The 20,664-nt window shown below is 47.1% G+C and overlaps 1 non-coding gene across 1 annotated transcript; it reads right to left on the reverse strand.

The window, feature by feature from the left end:
- Window positions 1-1,482: 1,482 nt before the first annotated feature.
- Window positions 1,483-1,682, reverse strand: LOC140427562 (U2 spliceosomal RNA). Its single transcript, XR_011948567.1, has one exon. It is a non-coding gene; the product is annotated as a U2 spliceosomal RNA (small nuclear RNA).
- Window positions 1,683-20,664: the final 18,982 nt, after the last annotated feature.

The raw sequence follows: 20,664 nt of genomic DNA on the forward strand, positions 1-20,664 counted from the left end.
TACCTTTTGAATAAAACACTAGGCCAACAAATTAGACTGAATATAAAAGATCCCAATGCAGGTTGTCAATTAAGGCCCAGATTGCCATCTCTCCATCATTGTGAGTATCCCAAAAATGGCTGAACCCACCATTTTCCATCTTCACAGGGATGGGACTGCAGTCAGGCCTTTAAAAAGGATCCCAGGTAAGGCACCCTTTGGGAGAGGTAAGGCACCTTTTGTGATTGCTAAAAGTGAACATGATTATGCACTTATTATGCACAAACTCATTGGAACTGTCCAGCTGTAAAGGAACTGTGAAAGAACTGTCCAGCTATTGAGGAACTGTCCAACTGTCAAGAAACTGTCCAGTTGTCAGGGAACAGTTAAAGACCTGCTCAGATACTAAGGAATTGTTAAAAATCTGTTCAAATGTCAAGGAACTGCCCAGCTGCCAAACCTGTCAACACTACCCAGGAAATGTTAAAGCTGTCAAAGCTAATCAGGAAATGTTAAAGCTGTCGAGGAACTGTCCAAGTATACTAGGTGAGCTGGCATGGGGTGGGTTGGGGGGGAGGGGTAAGGGCAAAGTGTGTTGGGTTGGGGATGTGTTTCCATTAGTTGGCAACTAGGTTGGTTTGGAGGCAATTAGTGGTGGGTAGAGGGACACTAAATGGAGTATGGGTGGGCATGTGTTGGCATAGGTTAGTATTGATGAGGCATAGGACATGCATCTGAGGTGAGGGAGGGTGAGGGCAGCCCCCACAATGGCCACCACCCCAAATGAAAATATGACCTACAGCAGACATTTTTAAAGGTTGGGAACGCCTAGCTGGGAAGTCACCGAACTTGTCAAACGTAACCTAGAGACAAATATCTGGGCCCAAGGAACTTTTTCTGGCTTGCTGGCTGTAATATAAAGGGTTAATAGCTATTATGCTACTGGCTAACGTACATCATCTGTGATGTCAGATCAGATGCCTCTGGAACTCAGAGATGTCGCAATATGTGGATATTGTAAGGCACATAAAGGGTTAGTGTAATGTTACTACTCTAGTCACTAGATGGTGCTATAGAGCAATCATATAAATATCACATGGCTCCTTGACTTCTGGAGATACATGGAGAGAGTGGAAGAGAGCAAGACAAAGTCGTGGTGAGATAGTTGAACTAATAGTATAGCTAATAGTGTAGATGTGTAGTGTAATCTTTACTTAACTAATTCCTTAGTAATTTGTTCAAATCTAATTCAGTGTAGTGTAATAAATTAGCTTTGTTTATTAAACACGCCTTGCTGTTCTTTGTTAGCACTGCAACCTTCACCATCCTGAAAGAACTAAACAAAGAACACAACAAGAGAGATGCCTCTGAAAGGTGCCTCATCCTTATCTATCCCTGCACATGGGTGTACATAGTTGATAGGCATTTTGAAGTTCCTGGATGCCTTGTTTCCAATAGTCCCTGTTAAATACACCCTAGGTCCATTTCTTTTTTTTTATATATTACTTTTTCGGAGTTACAAAGCCAGGGCTCAGAGCGTGAACAGGGGCGAACACCCTATCCAGCTCCCTGCCTGTTCCAAAAACCAATTCAAATTCAAATTGAATCCAATTCATGGTCCCCACAAGAGAGGCACACCAGATCTGAGCCAAAAGGCAGAACAGACACCACACTTGACCTGAGCCAAACGGCCGAGAAGCGATCTAGGTCCATTTCTGATGTTGTTTCACTGGCCATCAATTGCCCTATTTGCCTGCAATTGAACATGAATGTATTGACTGTAAGTCACTTTGAGAGACCCCAAGGACAGGCAAGATGCAATGTAAATATTATTTTTTCTTTGAATTACAAAAATTAAAATGCTGATCAAAAGTATTTGACATCTGCACAAAAAAAATGTAGTATTTCAAAAAGTACCATATAAGACAAAAGGTGATTTCAAAATGTCACATTGAATGGTTAATATACGACAGAACTGCATTAGTGTTTTATCAAGCTGCCGTCCTTCAGTGTTCCTGTCATTCTCGTTGAAAATAATTGGGAACTTAATCACATTCAAAAATGCTTCTTCTAAAAGTAATCATCATTACTCACTGTGATTCTACTCTCCTTCCTGTCACCCCCTCTTCACTTTCTCTATCTGTCTCCGTCCCCTTATCATTAAACAGCCCTTTGCATTAACATTCTGATATTTGTCACAAAAATGTAATCAAGTTAAACCATCTTCGGACAGCTGCGGAGCAATCCAGCAAAGATTTTTGTGCTGTTTGTCAGCATAGTGAAAAAACACTGAGATTGAAGAAGCTACTTGTTATGGATTTACATCTTATATTGCAGGTTCTGAAGTGACAGAATTACTGCACTTTATTTTATATAAACCAGCAACAGCACTGTAAATATCTTATGTAACGGCACCCTCTGTTGGCAGCAAAGAATGGTATCTAACTAGGTAATTAGCCATAGTCCACAGAGCACCAAAGGCACATTGTGATCATTGGTATATCTGCAATTTTAAGAATGGGCATATTGAGAGATAGATAAAATTTGTACACATTGGGTCCATTTTATGAGTGTAAAATGAACGTGGAACTTGCGAAGTCAGCAGTGGGATAGCCTGCACCTCTAAATCATGAGGCACATTTCTTTAGAACAGCTGTGCAGACATCTGAAGCAGGCATTTAGAACACTGTACTTGCAAATTAGAAGTCTAACGCTTATTATTGGGTTCTTTCGAAAATGTGGGTCTGCCTTACTCAAGATTCTGCAGCAACCACTGAGGGATAAGGCATTAAAAGAAGCACAGGCATTTTCCAGTATTTGGAGCAGACATTTTGGACTGGATACTCAGTCCAGTGACGCCAGAATCGGGAAAGGCGATCAGGCGGAGAATCGCACATCAGCCAATAATGGAGGCCGCGCCGGACGCCCGATGGAATGCCATGCTCCGTGCCTCGACAGCAGTGTGAATGCGGTCCACGCCGCACGCAGGCGTGGCCGTGCAAATTGTACAGTAAACGTCAAAGGCATGTCATTAATGGGCCTGACCCAGCAATCCCCCCCCCACCCCCCCCCCCGGCCTCCGCCAGGAGAAATTACCGAGGTTCACTTGTGGTAATTAAAATCGGGAAACAGGCGCAGTGGCTGCCGAGGGAGAGAGAGGGGGTATGAAAAGTGTCCAATATCGCCATAGTGTGCTGACAGTTGTGCCGCTGGCCGGGGTGCTTCTGCCTGGGCCGGGGGGTGCAGCGGGGGGTGGCCAGGAAGTGGGCTGTGGGGTCGGGATGGACGAGCACAGACCACCATTGCCGCAGGCGGCAAGGCAGACAGGCGGCTCCGCACGCCGCTGATTGCCCATTGTGAACTAAGGGCCACGGGTCGTATAGGTGCCTCCCCAGGCTACTCCCCTAGGTCCCCTCTGGCCCCATCAATGGGATGGGCTTGATCCGTCGCAGCCAGTGCCATCCTCATGGCTGGGATGAGGGTGCGTGGGGAGTGGAGTGCAAATATGCAGCTCCGGCTTGTCAGGTTCTCCAGTGGCAATCCCGACCCTGTCAAATGTCATGCCAGATTTTGTTGGGATTTCACCTATGCTAGCCCATTAGGATGTCCTGAATAGCTCCGAGTCTGGTGCCGCTCCCAGGCCGTGGAACCCACGTGATCCATTCCTGCCATCAGCACGTAGCCTCCGAAACGGAGAATCCGGCCCTTTATGTCTCGGAGATATATTTCTGATGCCGATGGTCATTTGGGACTATGGCTACTTTACCTTCAACAGTACAGTTTAAAACAAAATCTCCACCATTGCAGAAATGCTTGGTAGTGTCAGATTGCATTTGTGTGATTGCCAGGCCCTTAGTTTCCAAAAGTAAAACATAATACAATTAATCATTTCCATGGTGCATGTCGCTAAAAATAAGGAATGGGTTGACTCAGTGTACAAACTGATGAGGGTTGACATAGTCAAAATAAAAATGTAGCTGTAGTCAGGATATTTTATAATGCTCTCAATACATTCCGTTTATTAGGAATAGAATAAAAGAAGAATAGTGTCTAGTTTCAGGTGTTTAGCAGCAGGACATGAAGCACTGATTCTTTAACCTAATTTTCCACTAACATCTCCAGCATACAATGGAAGAAGCGGCCACAAATAGGCAAGAGTGTTAAAATAAGGCAGTCCCAATATGGTGAGATGATTGGCAGAATTCTCTGTTCCTGAGACTAAGTGTTGACGCCGGGGGAGGATGCACGCAGTTCTACAATAGCAAAACTGGCGCCGCACCTGGACTGATTCAGCGACATTTAAGGGGCTAACACGGCTAAACATGGAACACAATCGATTCCAATGAGGAATGATGCCAGATTCGCCAGAATCGCGATTGACACTCAGGAGGCTGACAAGCTGCAGCCGTATATACAACCCAGTTCACTCGCCACACCATCTCAGCCAACAAGATGGCAGCGAGGAGAGCGGCCCACTGTTTTACGGACGGCAAGCTTGAGATCATCCTGGACACCGTGGAGGACAGGCGGACGACCCTGTACCCGGCCTGGCAAGGAGGCTGCCAGTCGCCACCGTTCGCCGTGCCTGGGGCAAGTGGCAGAGACTGTAAGCGCCAGGAGCAACACCATCCGAACCAGCCAGCCGTAAGAATCTGCACGATCTGCTCAGGGAGGCCAGGGTGAGTGTCCTGGCACCAACCCCTGTCCCACACACCCATAACCCTACAACCCCACCAGGAGAGCAGCCGAACCCACACCATGTACCACATGCCGGCACCCATACCGGCCACCATGGTGGGGTGCCCTGGCCACTGAAGCCATCAGCTAGCCACCCCCTGGGCTGCATGGGTCGCACCGTCTAACACTGTCATTTTAAATTTCCCCCACCCCCTCTCACACTCAGGAAAAGGCCGCCCATAACCGCCAGGAGCAGGAGAAGACCGCCAGACCTGTGGCCCCTCACCACGGCAAAGCAGAGGGCACTGGACATGGTTGGCGGACCCGAGGAAAGGGAAGTCGCCAGGGTGGAGATCAGCGAGGAAGTGAGGCCCCGATGAGTTGCGGTTCCCCGTGCCACATGTCAACCCCCCCCCAACACCACCCCCAACACCACCCTCAACCCCACACTATCCTCACACCACCGCCGCACCCACAGCACCTCCATACCCCCAACCCAACACCTCTACCAGCCACACACACCCCCCTCCCCCCCTAAACATGTGTCCTGTCTTGTGTCTTGCAGGAGCTGCTGCTGGTGATGGGGCGGGTCCACCCCCACTAGCCCCCCAGGCAGTGCCACAGCCAGAGCCCCATGTGCTGAGTAGCGACAAGGACACCGAGATGGACACAAGCCATAGACCTGAGATCCAGAGCATCCCGGATCCCAAGTCTGAGGATGACACAGATTTTCCGTCCCAACAGTCTCTAACACCCTCCACCAGCCCAGAGACACTCACATCGGTCGTGCACTGTGGTAAACCACGTTATTGTCTTATATTCACTGTGCTGTATTGTACATGCCTGGGCTTGTCCAGGCTGGGTCTGCCTGTGGCTCCTCCCCTCAGGCTTCTGTATAAAAGTGGCAAGTCTCTGCTTTTGGACCCAGTTCGGGACCAGAGGCAGGAGGCTTGCTGTTTAGTGTATTAAAGCCTCAGTTACGTTTATCACTCGTCGTCTTTTATTGATGATGTATCAATTTAATACACTAAACTTCTAAAGATGGACTCGTCACTCAAGATGAACTCCTCACTCAAGTCTGATCACTTGCAACTGGACCCACAAGTAGCCGACACTACAGAGAGTTTTGAACATTGGCTAAGCTGCTTCGAGGCGTACCTCGCATCCTTCAACGAAGACTTCACAGACCTCCAGAAGAAGCAGGATCTCCACGCACGGGTGAGCCCAAGAGTCTTTAACCTGATCAGGGACGCCCCCCCGTATGCGGAGGCAATAACGCGGCTAAAGGGACATTATATGAAATCCGTTAACCAGGTATATGCCAGGCACCTCCTCGCCACGAGACGCCAATGCCCTGGGGAATCACTCACGGAATTCCTGTGTGCTTGCGCATCCTTTGCCGGAACTGTGGCTGCTGGGCGATATCAGCTACCCAGCATGCGGAGCTGCTGATCAGGGACGCCTATGTCGCGGGCATGCACTCGAACTATATCCGCCAACGATTATTATAAGGGGGGACACTCGGCCTCCCAGAGACAGTACAATTCTCCAACTCACTGGAGGTGGCCTCCCAGAACATGGGGGCCTACACCTCCGACTGCGCGGCACCCTCGTGGGCCGCGTGGGCGCAGCCATCAACCGACCTGGGTGCGACGCAAGCCTGCGCCGCGCAGCAGCCCGCCAATGCTGGAGGCCCGAAGTGCTACTTCTGCGGCCAGAGTAATCGCCCTCGACAACGCTGCCCGGCATGGAACGCGACCTGTAACGGCTCTGGGAAGAAGGGACACTTAGCAAAAGCCTGCCAGGCCCGACCCCCCCCTAAACCTTCTCGGCCCAGCAGCGCTGCCTGCTGCCTGTCGGGGCCACTCACCATGTGCGACCCATTGGCGCCGCCATCTTTCATTTCGGCCGACTCGTGCGACCCACGGGGGCCGCCATCTTGGATGCCATCTTACACCCCACCCGCTACATGGGACCCACGGGGGCTGCCATCTTGGACGCCATTTTGGGACCACTCCGCGGCCTCCCGGGAGCCCTGCTCACCCGACCAAATTGCTCATCTGCGCAACTAGTTCATCCATTTTATTTCAAATGCGCCGCGCTTTCAGGTAGAAAACCTTAAGGCTAGTTCTTTTAACATTCCTTGTCCTGTCCGTACAATTTTTTACAGTGTCATTATCTACCAAAGGATTGGTTTGGTTTGGATTTGTTTATTGTCACGTGTACTGAGGTACAGTGAAATGTATTTTTCTGTGAGCAGCTCAACAGATCATTAAGTACATGGGAAGAAAAGGGAATAAAAGAAAATACATAATAGGGCAACGCAAGGTATACAATGTAGCTCCGAAGTCCGGGTCGGCTCCAAATCGAGGTCGGGGCTTCCTTCCGGTTTGGGCCCTATCCACTTCCAGGTCGTGGAGGTCAGGTCGGGGCAGGTCAAAAGGTCGCCATGGGCCTCGGAGGACGTTCAAACCTGCAAAAAAGAGAGGTTAGTAATAATGTTAGTCTTAGAATTAAATTTTAAAAGATTAGAACGAGTATAAGTTAAGTAAAAAGTGGATCTGTTGGGGAGAGCTCGCAGAGAATCGCCTCGCTCCGGCGCCATCTTCTGGACAAAGGCCTTTGATATCTCTGCTTATCATTTTTTCTATTCTCCATTCTGTCTTTTTGTCTTGTTCTTGATTCCCTCTACACTGAATCCTTACATAGGTTCCCATCCCCTGGGCCGCACAGTGGTACTTAGGACCCAGGTTCGATCCCGGCCCTGGGTCACTGTCTGTGTGAAGTTTGCACATTCTCCCGTATCTGCGTGCGTTTCACCCCCACAACCCAAAGATGTGCCGGTTAAGTGGATTGGCCACGTTAAATTGCCCCTTAATTGGAAAAATATATAATTGGGTACTCTAAATTTATTTTAAAAATAGGTTCCTCTCCCCAACCACTCAAGCAAGTACCCCAGCAAGGACATCTGTCCCGGTCCTGCCTAGGTGTAACCCATCCAGTTTGTACAGGTACCACCTCTCCCAGAACCGGTCCCAATGCTCCAGGAATCTGAACCCCTCCCCCTCACACCACTTCAGCCACGTATTCATCCAATACATCCTATTATTTCTACTCTGACTAGCACATGGCATTGGTAGTAAACCTGAGATCACTACCTTTGAGGTCCAACTTCTCAACTTTCTTCCTATCTAAAAGCAAATTACTGCAGATGCTGGAATCTGAAACAAAAGAGAAAATGCTGGAAAATCTCAGCAGGTCTGGCAGCATCTGGAGGGAGAGAAAACAGCTAACGTTTCGAGTCCGATGACTCTTTGTCAAACTTTTTCTCTCCCTACAGATGCTGCCAGACCTGCTGAGATTTTCCAGCATTTTATCTTTCGTTTCAACTTTCTTCATAACTCCCTACATTCTGCTTTCAGCACCTCATCCCTTTTTCTACCTATGTTGATGAACACCACGACCACTGGCTGTTCACCCTCCCTCTCCAGAATGTCTTTTAACCGCTCCGAGATATCCTTAACCCTAGCACCACGAAGGCAACATACCATCCTGGAGTCTCGTTTGCAGCCACAGAAATGCCTATCTATTCCCCTTACAATCGACTCCCCTATAACTACTGCATTCCCACACTTTTTACTCCTCCCCTCTGCAGTAGAACCAACCGTGGTGCAATGAATTTGGCTGCTGTTGCTTTCCCCCGAGAGGTCATTCCCCTCAACAGTATCCAAAATGGTACATCTGTTTTGCAGGGAAATGGCCACTGGAGATTCCTGCACTGCCTGCGTAGCTCTCTTGTTCTGCCTGGTGGTCACCCATTCCCTTCCTGCCTGTGAAGTCGGAGCCTGCAGTGTGACCAGCTCTCTATAAGTGCTATCGACAACACTCATTGTCCCACGGATGCTCCACAGTGACCCTAGCCACCGCTCCAGCTCTGAAACATGGGTTTCCAGGAGTTGTAGCCGGAGACAGTTCCTACACAATTACTGGTCCCGGCCACTGGAAATGTTCCCAGCCTCCCACATGGAGCAAGAGGAACACACTGAGACTACGACTTATCCTGCCATGACCTCTCCTTTTAAATTATAGCTTTGGAAGCTTTGAGGCCAGGGAATTCCTAGTTTAACCTTTCCTTCCTCAGCTATCTGCCTTCCTTTCACCTTCCCACCTTCTGTCCTTCTTGGATTTGTGGGGGTGACAGAAAAAGGGTTTGAATTTATGGACCAGTTCAGAATTGTCAACCATCTTCACTGCCTGTTTAGCTGTTGCAACCCTCGTCTTCAACATGGGTTTTAATTACCAGAGGAAGTGAATTAAGAGCTTCTCACGTTGTCTCCACATTTAATGCCCATATCCAACAATCGAAATGACTTTGTTTTACCCTCTCAAAAGGCAGTTTCCTTGTTTCTAAATTTCTGCCTGTATTTTTTACTGCATCATAATCCATAGAAACCTCATCTTAAATTGATGCATAAACCTCATGAACTGTACCCACCAACTTATTCTGTAGGAGCCATGTCTAGATTTCTTTTGGCCATTCCATATGCTTAGCTACCTTCTCAAATGAAATAAAGAATGCTGCTACATCCTTTCCCTCAAATTTAAGAATCCTCTATGTTTCAATGCGATCATCTCTCATTGGGTAAGTCATTTAGGACTGACATGAGGAGAAATTTCTTTACCCAGAGAGTGGTAAGCCTGTGAAATTTGTTATCACAGAAAGTAGTTGAGGCCAAAACATTGTATTTTTTCATGACACCATTAGATATAGCTCTTGGCACAAAAGGGATCAAAAGATATGGGGGGAAATCAGGAATAGGTTACTAAGTTGGATGATCAGCCATGATCATAATGAATGGCGGAGCAGACTCTAAGGACTGAATAATCTACTCCTGCTCCTATTTTCTATGTTTCTATATCCAAGATGAACATATCGCCGAGATCTTCTGGCTGTTCACGTCGGCCAGATCTTCCGGTTCCACCAACGGCACATCCTGGCGTGGGGTGAGTATAGGGGGGATGGGAAGACAGGGGGGATAGGGGGATAGGGGGAGAAGGGGGTGGGGAGTATTGGGGAGTGGGGGATATGGGGGGTGGGACGTTGTGGGCGTACTGCTGGATATGGGTGGGCGGGGGCATGGAACAGCGTGGGATGGGGCGGTGCCAGGTGCATTCCCGGGTGGAGGGGGTCCAGTGCGAACCCACCCATGCGGCCCGTTGAAGGTCGTTGATCTTCTTAGGGCACTGGGTGCCAGTTCTCCTGGTGACGCTCCCCGATCTGACGACCGCTGCCACTTCCTCCAAGGCGGCACTGGCTGCCCTGTGGCTGACCCTCTGAGACCCTCAGGGGAGCAGGGCATCCCGTCTGGCCTCTACCGCTTCGAACATTCTGCCCAGGTCGGCAACCCCGAATCATGGGGCTGCTCTTCTCTGTGGCATGGCTGTGAGCTGCGTGGGGTTGGCTGTGCAGGAATGGTTTAAGTGCTGTTCTCCCTTGTTAACAGGAGGCTGTCCTGGTCCTGGCGAAATATGCAGGTGGGACCAGCATTTGCGGCGTAAAGCCCTTAGGGCCTCATTTTACAGTGATGACGGCCTCGCCGGTCTGAACACTGGGAAGTTCCCAGCAGTTCCCACTCGCTACCACACTTAGAGAACTTTCCATTAAATTGCGGCTGAAGTCACAGGTACATTGGGTGCAATTTGATGGAAAAGCTTCTAAGTGTCAAATGGTGGTGGTTTTTCTGGGAGTTTCCCGTCGGCTCTGCCCGGGAGTTCCCCACTGCTATCTAACAACACCTGGGGCAGGATTTACCAGTGTTCACACCTGCGGGGTATTCAGGTCCCACACTGGAGCATGGGTTTCCCGACAACAAAGAGTGCACTCACCGGGAAATCCCATTGACAACCCGGGATCAGTAAATCCTGCTGGCAGGCCCCCTCCGCCACCGAAAAACACGCGGCGGGTTGGTTGGTAAATCCCACTTAGTCACTTTTTTGGGCCCTGGGGAGTTTCTCATTGGTTTAGCCCACACTTTCATCACTGGGGAGCTGGCGATCAAGCCACCATTTTGAAAGTTAACTTGGTCTCTAAGTGAGCTTGTGGGTCCCCCACACCACACACCCATGGGCAATGTCACCCCCCCCCCCCCTCCACACACACACACATGGGCATTACTCCCCTCTTCAGGACCCCCCATAGCCACTAATAGTCCCCCCTTTCAGGATCCCCACCCGTCACCCATCCAACCTCCTAGAGGACTGTTCTTTGCTGCACTGTGCCCAACCACCCTTCATACCCCCTTCACCATCCTTTCATGGGCATGGTCCCCTCTCGGGTGCTGACCCTTGTCAGTGCCACCCTGACACCCTTGCAATGCCACCCTGGAACGGCTCCTGCCAGCTTGGCAGTGCCACCCAGGCATCTTGGCAGTGCCAAGGGTCCTGTGTTCCAGGGGGAGAGCCAGAGGACCACTCTGCAATGTCCCAGATCTGATGATCTTGGAGACCCCCACCTGGTCCACATTTGTGTGGATCAGTACTGAATGGCACCTGGCTGCGGCCTCTTTTGGGAAGCCAGTAGGTTCTGGGAGGCCGGTAAATACCGGATAAGTAGGCCTCAAGTAGGTTTAAGGCCAACTTAGGCGAGCACAGCTTGGTCCAGCCCATTGTGGGCGGGTTCCTGATCCTGTGAGGCGTTGTTGCTGTTGGGAAACACGTGGGTTGCTTCATCGGGATCTATCGGCCACATCGCGCCCCTAATCCATGTGTTAGAAATAAAGGATGATGATGACATTTTTGTCATGTTTTTTCTTGATTTCAAATGGCAATCTTGACAAAGCATCAGTATTTGCATGTTCTTCCAATTTTCAATACTGAATATCGGAAGTGTGAGCTGATAATATCAAAAACAAGCTCTGTAACGTATTAGCTGCAGCAGACAAACTATCTTCATACGCCCCGAAGATTGTCTTTAATGGTCGATGATCTGTCAAGAGTGTAAAATAACCTCCACAAAGGTAGTGGTGAATCCTTCTTACTGCAGAAACGATGCTCAAATCCTCTTTTTCTGGCTGAGCGTAATTACTTTCTGGGCTAGTAAGATTTCATGAAGTGAATGCTATCAGTCGTTCCTCTCCTGAAGGCATGTGTGAGACAACTTTGCCAACCCCAGGGGTGGCACATCACAAGCACTTCAGCTTGGGAGCATAGTGAACCAATATTTCTGACTTCTTTAAGGCTTCTGTTACCTCTTCATATGCATTTACGCATTCTTCTGTCCAGTGCCATACCTGTTTGCCACATAACAAAGTGTGTAAAGGTTTCAATCATGTTCCTAAATTTGGGAAGATTTTATCGTAATAATGTATCAATCCCAGGGACAACCTCAGTTGTGTCACATTTTGAGGATGTGATGCTTCTAAGATTTCTGTCATATTTTTTGGGCTCCTTATGCAAGCCATCTTTATCAATGATGTGACCCAGGTAGCTTGGAAAAGTCATACCTTTTCTTTTTAATTCGGAGATTATGGTTTTGTAGGCGTTTGTGTAGTTTCCAAATTCTTCAAATGCTCTTGTGCACTTGAGCCGCTGATGAGGATATCATCTAGATGACATTACACACCATTTAGCCACTCAGAATTTGATCCATGAATCTCTGAAAAAGAGCAGGAGCAGATGTTATCCCAAATGAAAGTCTCCTGTAATGGAACAGACCTTTGTGTGTCATGACATTGAGTAGCGGCTGTGATTCTGCAGTCACATTCATTTGTAAATACACCTGTGATAGATCAACTTTACTGAATTCCTGACCTCCAGAAAGTCCAGCAAACAAGTCATGAATCAGCGGATAATGATATACGCACAATACCGTATTAATAGTTATCTGAAAAGCTCCAAATGTCCAGACTGAGCCACCTTGCTTTAGTACAGGAACTATTGGTGTAGCCCAATCATTTGTAGTAACTGGTTCAATGAATCTTGTCTGGACAAGCCTTTCTAGTTCTTCTTTGACTTTCGGCTGAATGACATATGGTACATTTCCCACTTTGAAACATTTTGCTGTACTTTTTAGTTTAATTTTGAGTTAGACTCAACTCCTGTCATTGATCCCAATGAGTCTTCAAACACCTTTTTATACTTTTCCAGAAGTTGTTGTAGGTCATTCTGTGAATTAACTAATTAATTCACCATTCCTAGTTGAGTTTAATTTTTCCCAACAATGTTCTACCAAATAAAGCGGCATCATTTCCACTGACAATGTTGAGTGGCAACTTCACTGTTTGTCCATGTACTTCCACTTTTACTGTAATGTATCCTTTGAGTGGTATGGCCTCTTCTGCTTACACCCGTAGGATAATATTTGATGGATTAATAGCAGATGCTTTATTTTCTGATTATAGACTGTGTCTGGTATAAATGATACAGCTGCACCTGTATCCACTTTCATTTTGACATGGTTACCATCAATCTTTGGGAATACCCAGGAACATTGTTGATCGCTCTTGTAGTTGTTCAGGTACATCGTCACCTGAGTGGTCTTAAACTTCATCCTTTGGACTCGACTAGTCAGCTTAAATGTTTTCTGTCTCATACACAGCTTAGGTGTTGGTGAAGTTTGCTTCGACCAACATGCTTTGACAATCTGGCATTTTTTGCCACGGGTTCTTGCCCTTATTTTCTCTGCTCCAGCATTCCCCCGCTGAATGGCCAACTTGTGCACATCGATGGCATGGTTGGACTCTTGCATACTTGATTTTGGTGGTTTCCAAATTATGGATCCTCCCTCCTGCTCTTACCTGTGAAGCCTCTTTTGCTGTTAGCTCCATTGACGTGGCAATTTCTACAGCTGATTTAAGAGTTAAGTCATTTACAGTAAACAGCTTCCTCTGAATAGTTTCATTGCAGAGTCCACATACCAGCCTATCATGGAGGGTGCTCTCTAGAATTGCACCAAACTCGCAGTAGTTTTCTAACCTTCTTAAGCTTGGCATGAATTGTAAGAGGCTTTCACCTCCTTCCTGACCACGTTGGTGGAACCAAAACCTTCCTGCAATTATAAGTGGTCTTGGTGAGAAATCCCCTTCCAGAATCTTTGGCCGGGATTCTCCGAGCCCCCGCGCCTCAATCGTGCTATGGTGGAGAATGGGGTTGGACCTGCGATCGGGTCCGACGCCGGGACGCGATTCTCCAGTGACCGGAGAATTGTCGACAGCCGCGCGCACGTGGTCAACGTGGCGCAGATCAGGGGCTGTTGAAAGAGGCCCACACGGCAATTCACCACGGTCAACCGGCCGAGTTCCGCCGGCGTGGTTCCCGTATGGTTTCCCCCGGAGGGAGCTCGCCGTCGTGGCTGTGGTGACCATCCTGGTGGGGATCAGACTCCAGGAGAGGCCTCCAGGATGGCCAGGCCTGCGATCGAGAGCTACCGATCGGCAGGCGCACGTGATCCGGGGGCGGGCCTATCTTCTTCCGAGCCTGATTGGCTCCGCCATGTTGCACGGGGGCCGGCGTGAAAACTGCTGCTGCGTGCACGCGCGGACCCGTGGCCGGATGTGCAGGGCCCCGTATCGGCAGCAGGAGCTGCAGAGCGGGTGCCAGGGCACTGCTCGCCCCCTTAACACCGGAGAATCACTCTGGACTTTTTGAAAAAACTCTGGAATGATTCACGCCCGTTTTCCGACGGGCATGGGGACATAGCCCCATTTTCAGCTCCCGGCTTTCCTAGCTGCACTAAGTTTTGCTGTAGCAAACTTAGGAGTTGCAACCCTTCAGCTGATTGATTTTTCTATGAGATAAAGTTAAAATCTCTCATCATACAAGTTCCAAATCTCACCGTCTTCAACAAATGCAACCATGGTGCCCCCTTTTCCTGCCATTTCGTATACTGGCTCCCAGGGTCTAGACATCTTTCAACTTTCCTCCCTTCTATTTAATTTTTATGTATGAAACAAAATAAAACTTTTCCTTTTGCCTGGACTGTGGTTTGTCTATAAGAATAATAGTTTTCAGAGAATCGCAAAGACTTTTTAAATCCCTGTTCCTACAACCTTCGCCCCATGCACGGTTTCCGCAGCCTAGCGTCTGCCTACTTCCAACAGCAAGGAGGTTTTTGAAACTTTTGTTCTGCTTACTCAAGATTGTGCTTTGTTATTTTTAATAAAACCTTTCTGCATCAGTGGCTTTTCCTTAGATCGACATTTGAATCCAGTCCCGAGAATCCTCTGTCCCGCTCTCACCGCCGTTTTCACTTTTCTCATCGACAATTTTAGCACCTTGCCAGTTTGTCTTGCCCCAGTCCTCATCGCCAGTTTTCTCTTTTGCTACATTCTCAAAGTGCCACAAAAAAAAGGTGCCACACAGTTGGGTTTCTTCCACACACGATGCAAGTTTCATTCAGAAAATGTTGCTCGTACAACAATAATAATAATAATAATAATCTGTATTAGTATCACCATTAGGCTTACATTAACACTGCAATGAAGTTACTGTGAAAAGACTAGTCACCACACTCCGGCGCCTGTTCGGGTACACAGAGCGAGAATTCGGAATGTCCAATTCACCTAACAGCATGTCTTTCGGGACTCGTGGGAGGAAACTGGAGCACCGGGAGGAAACCCACGCAGTCACAGGGAGAACATGCAGACTCCGCACAGACAGTGACCCAAGCAGGAATCGAACCTGGGACCCCGGTGCTGTGAAGCAACAGTGCTAACAACTGTGCAACTGTGCCGCCAGACAACTGTGCCGGGTCACTGTCTGTGTGAAATTTGCGCATTCTCCCCATGTCTGCAATGGTCTCACCCCCACAACCCAAAGATGTGGATTGGCCACGCTAAATTGTCCCTTAATTGGAAAAAATAAAAACAAAGAAAAATCCCAAGTCTGCTAAGAATTACACGAAGAAACAATTTAATTGACTCACCTACGCAGTGACCTGTCCTCTGTAAGGAAAATTAACTTGTCCAGGCATTACACCTTTTTTGAATTAAGCATCAGCGTGGGGAAAAATAGCTTTGACAAAGGGTCATCTGGACTCAAAACGTTACCTCTTTTCTCTCCCAAAAGCTGCTGCCAGACCTGCTGAGATTTTCCAGCATTTTCTCTTGGGTTGGGGAACAATAGTTCCCTTTGACGATGCCTCAACCAATCAGGGTTGACATGCCAACTAATCATCTTCCTTCTATCATGCAGTATCAATTGTTCTTCCGTTTGCAATTTGGTATTCTTGCATTTATCCTGAAATGTGCAAGGCGAATAGTTTCTCTAGCATCCCTTTTTCAGCAATTTTCAAATGTAATACTTTTTTACTTTTTCTATCTATTTTATCTCATACTTTTTAAGAATGCATTCTTTCATGGGGTAGGGGCACCGCTGGCAAGGAGATGTAGACCAGAGCAGGTAAGAATGGCAGATTTCCTTCCTTGAAGGGCATTCGTGAACAAGATGGGATTTTGCCACAATCAATCTCAGGTTCATGGTCACCATTAGCTTCAATTCCAGATTTTGTTCATTTGAATTCAAATCCCACTAGCTGCCATGGTGGGATTTGAATCCATGTCCCAGAGCATTAGCGAGGGCTTCTGCATTACTAGTCCAGTGACATTACCACTCCCACATCTATTTTAGCTCTATCGGCTTTTTCCAACCATTATTTTGGTTTCTGTGTACAATTTAAACCTAATTTATACTTCCTGCTTTAGGGTTCCTGGTTGAGACTCCAGATGGGTGAAACTTTACAGCTCCTGAAAATGGGATGAACTCATACTCTTTGCTTTATAATAACTTAAAGCTGCTTGTAAATGAGCATGATTGTAGCATGCAGCTGGTGCTAACATCATTGCTGAGTGGCTGCACGCAGCTGGTGTTATTGTGCAGCCACCAGCTCAGATACTGACATGGTATGTATTTTAAGGATACTTTGGAAGTGGGATATGCACATGGTAAAGAATGGGGGGCAGAAGTAACCTGGAGCCAAGGTAGGGATTAATAAGGGGATCAGGGGTTGTGGGGAGAAGGCAGGAGATTGGGGAAGAGAAACATATCAGCCATGATTGAATGGCGGAGCAGGCACGATGGGCCGAAAGGCTTAATTCTGCTCCTATGTATTATGGTCTTATTGTCTTATGGGACAGAGGAAGGTAGAAACAGGAGCAGGCCTATTCTGACATTCAATAATATCACTGTTGATCTATGATCTAACACCACTTATTCACCTTTGCTCCATCTCCCTCAGTGCAACTGGCCGCGATCAATGGCCCCATGATTCTCCCAACGCAGGCCTGCGACCCACTTGTGGCTCGCGACCCTGACTTTGAAAATTATTGTATTACACAATATTTGACTACATTCACAATGAACACCCACTCACATACACATGCACACAATCTCACACATGCACACAATTACACACACTCTCAAACATACACACACATACACAAAAAACACACGCACACAAATGTTGTGTTGGGTGTTCCGATACACAAACGAACCAACACGGTTGTAGATGGCACAACTCTGTTTAATTATTCTGTACAATAACAACTGTTACCTTCTGGCTGTGGTTCGTACTTCACCAGTTAACCTGTGGACCCAGCCCTAGCACTATCTTAGAGAAGCACTCAGCACATGGTGTATGTCTGAGTGGCACGCTGTGAGCTCTGTGCTCTGAGCTATCTCCTGGTAGAATGAGCGGGAACTGTGGTGTTCCCTGTTTTATAGTGCGTTTGCTCTCACTGGTGATTGGCTGTGATGTTGTGTGTGTGTTGATTGGTCCGTCTACCTGTCCATCAGTGTGTGTGTGATTGCACCATGATATGTTAATATGGATATCATGACAACAAACTCAAGAAAAGATTGTGATTACAAAAAGAGGATGCACTTAAGTCTTAAAAGTATTTGCTATCACACTTGATTCTCACGAGATTAAGTTTTGAAGTGTTGCAGACCTGTGATTCATTTTTGGTTCACTTAAGAATTTGTACCTGGGGGTAAAGGTAAAGAGTGATTTGCTGCTTGCAGTAGAAGGTTTCTCTTGCTTCACCCCAGCAGGGGTACAGTCAAGCACCAGTTTTGCTGTCGTCGAAGTCCACAAATCCTGCCCCAGCTCCGCCATTCAATCATAGCTGATATGTTTCTCTTTCCCAATCTCCTGCCTTCTCCCCACAACCCCTGATCCCCTTATTAATCCCTACCTTGGCTCCAGGTTACTTCTGCCCCCCATTCTTTACCATGTGCATATCCCACTTCCAAAGTATCCTTAAAATACATACCATGTCAGTATCTGGGGAGAATCCAGCCGTCATTATTTACAATTCCACTCTGAAGCCAGTAAATCTCCCAGTCTATTCTGAACGAGTTATTTTAATTATGTGGATAAGGCAGCCATTAACCAACAGGAAAGGGCAGCACGGTGACACAGTCACTAGCACTGCTGTCTCACAGTGCCTGGAGATATGATTCGACTCCGACCTTGTGTAACTGTGTGGAGTTTGCACATTCTCCCCGTGTCTGCATGGGTTTCCTCCGAGTGCTCCGGTTTCCTCCCATAACTCAAAGAGGTGCAGGTTAGGTGAATTGGTCATTCTAAATTGCCCCTTAGTGTCCAAAAGAACAGGTGGAGTTACAGGGTTATGCGGATAGGGCAAGGGTGTGGGCCTGGGTAGAGTACTCTTTTGGAGGATAGGTGTGATGGGCCGAATGGCCTCCTTCTGCATTGTAGGGATTCTATGATTCTAAGTTTGTTGCATTGTAATGACTTCTCAATGGGATGCCCTGAAAATGTGTTCATATTTTATCTTGCCCAGTGGGAAGGCTAGCTCCATGGCCTTGTGTAGTTCCATGCATAATGACAGGACAGAAAAGACCACCTGACGTCTCAACTCCATTTTTTTTAAAAATAGTCTATTCTCCATAGTCGTTTCTTGAGATTAAATGTTAATTTCAAATTTATATTCCATAAGCCATGAATCCTCATTGAGCGAGTGTGACAGTTGTCGGATTCTTTTCCGTGCCTGTTAAATCAGTGCAGACAGCCCCCCACCCCTGCCCCTCCAACTCACTTTGGATCTCCATTCAATAGACATCCTGTGCTGTCGTTTTTAGGTCCAAAGCAGATGACTTCACAATTGCCTACATTGAAATCCATATGCCACAGTACTGTCTGTCACTGTTAGCAGTGGTAGCAGTGCGTACAATATGCAAGGTGCACAACAACAACTCACCAAGTCTCCTTCTCTAGCACCTCCCAAACCGACAACTTCCATCACCAAGAAGGAGAAGGGCAACAGACGCATGAGAACACTACCACCTGCAGGTCCCCCTCCTATGTCACACACCATCCGGACATGACATTATATCACTGTTTCTTCACTGTCGCTGGGTTAAAATGCTGGAGCTTACTCCCTGACACTGTGGAAACATCTACAACATATGGACAGCAGTAATTAAACAAGGAAGCTCACCACCACTGTGGTAGTCACCACTGTTGTATATATCACATACAAGATGTAATACGGTAAGGCTCCTGTACTATAGATACGAGGGTAGATCCCTGCCTGCTGGCACCGCCCAGTAGGCGGAGTATAAATGTGTGTGCTCACCGAGCTGCAGCCATTTCGGCAGCAGCTGCGGGAGGCTACACATCTCTGCTTAATAAATCCTCGATTACACTCTACTCTCGTCTCGTCGTAATTGATAGTGCATCAACCACCTTCTCAAGGGCAATTAGGATGGGCATTGGACGCTGCCCGTACCAATGATCCCTTGAATTAGTTAGAAAAAAGTTTCTTTGATGCACACAGCATTATTCAAAAGCGCTAGCAGGGTGTCACACCAAATCCAGAAATCTGTTCTGGAGTTAACGCTCTGCTGCATTGTCTTGAAGTAAGTTGCACAATCTGCCAAGCGCCTCCTCTGTGCCATGGCTGTGCTTCACATTTTGCTCCTCACACATCTCCTGGAACATCAGTTAAAGCTAATAGATTTTCTGGCCTGGTACTTTCACCTGGATACTGTCTCCAATGGTGTTGCTTCAATCTTCAAGCCTGCTGCCCCGATTCTCTTTCGCCTGTTCCTTCACATCGAGTGTAATATAAATCAGGGTGGAACCAGTAAAAAGGCCATTCTTATTTTTAAAACCAAGGAGCAGCAGGAACAAATGACTTTGATAGACATGAAAGGGAAAGGCCATTGAATAACAGATAATAACACAGCCTCTTTATGAATAAATATTATCAGGCCTGCAAACACTGTCTTTCTGGAGAACTCTGCTTTAAAACAAGCTATTTTTCCCAGATTCAACTGCAACAAGGGTGTGACTCCATGTAGACGGGTTCAGGTTTTGAACGTACTTAGTTTATTTATGCTTAGTCCACGTTAGATTATAATTTCTGTGGTAATACCAGGTATTGCAGTGCCCGAGAGGTGGATGCCCATTGGCTAGACCTAGGAGTCTACCATTGGCTAACGCACATAGCTCCGCCCTGAGAGGCGGGGTATAAGAACCAATGCTGAGAACCAGCCTTCACTTTCTGATTCGAAGCTGCTGGGTACAGTTCTAGCTGATTAAAGCAGATTAGTATGACTCTCCTTGTCTCACGAGTAATTGATTGTGCATCAATTTCAAAGGGCACTTCTGTATTTTTTTCAAAAATGAATGCCTGTAGAATTCACTGGAGAAATTCCTGTGTGGATTGAGAGCTCATCTTTGCTTAGATTTATAGCAATAAACAGAGTCAGTCTGAAATAAGTGCAGCTAATAGATTTATAATGATACTTTTTGCAGTGTCCCACGTTTTATTTACAGTACATAAAGAGACTGAACGCACTTCTGATTAATTCTGTATACAAGGGTGTTTGCAAGATCTTTATAGGATTTGCTCCAGTAATTTAGTCATCCAAAATTTTAAAAACGAAATAAATGGTAATATTAGAAAGCTAATTTCTCAAATATAAATTTTAATAGTCAGCAGAATAAATAAATTAAAATATGAAGACAAATGGTCCCAGCAT

This window comes from Scyliorhinus torazame, chromosome 7 (genome assembly GCF_047496885.1).
Source record: "Scyliorhinus torazame isolate Kashiwa2021f chromosome 7, sScyTor2.1, whole genome shotgun sequence".
Lineage (NCBI taxonomy): Eukaryota > Metazoa > Chordata > Chondrichthyes > Carcharhiniformes > Scyliorhinidae > Scyliorhinus > Scyliorhinus torazame.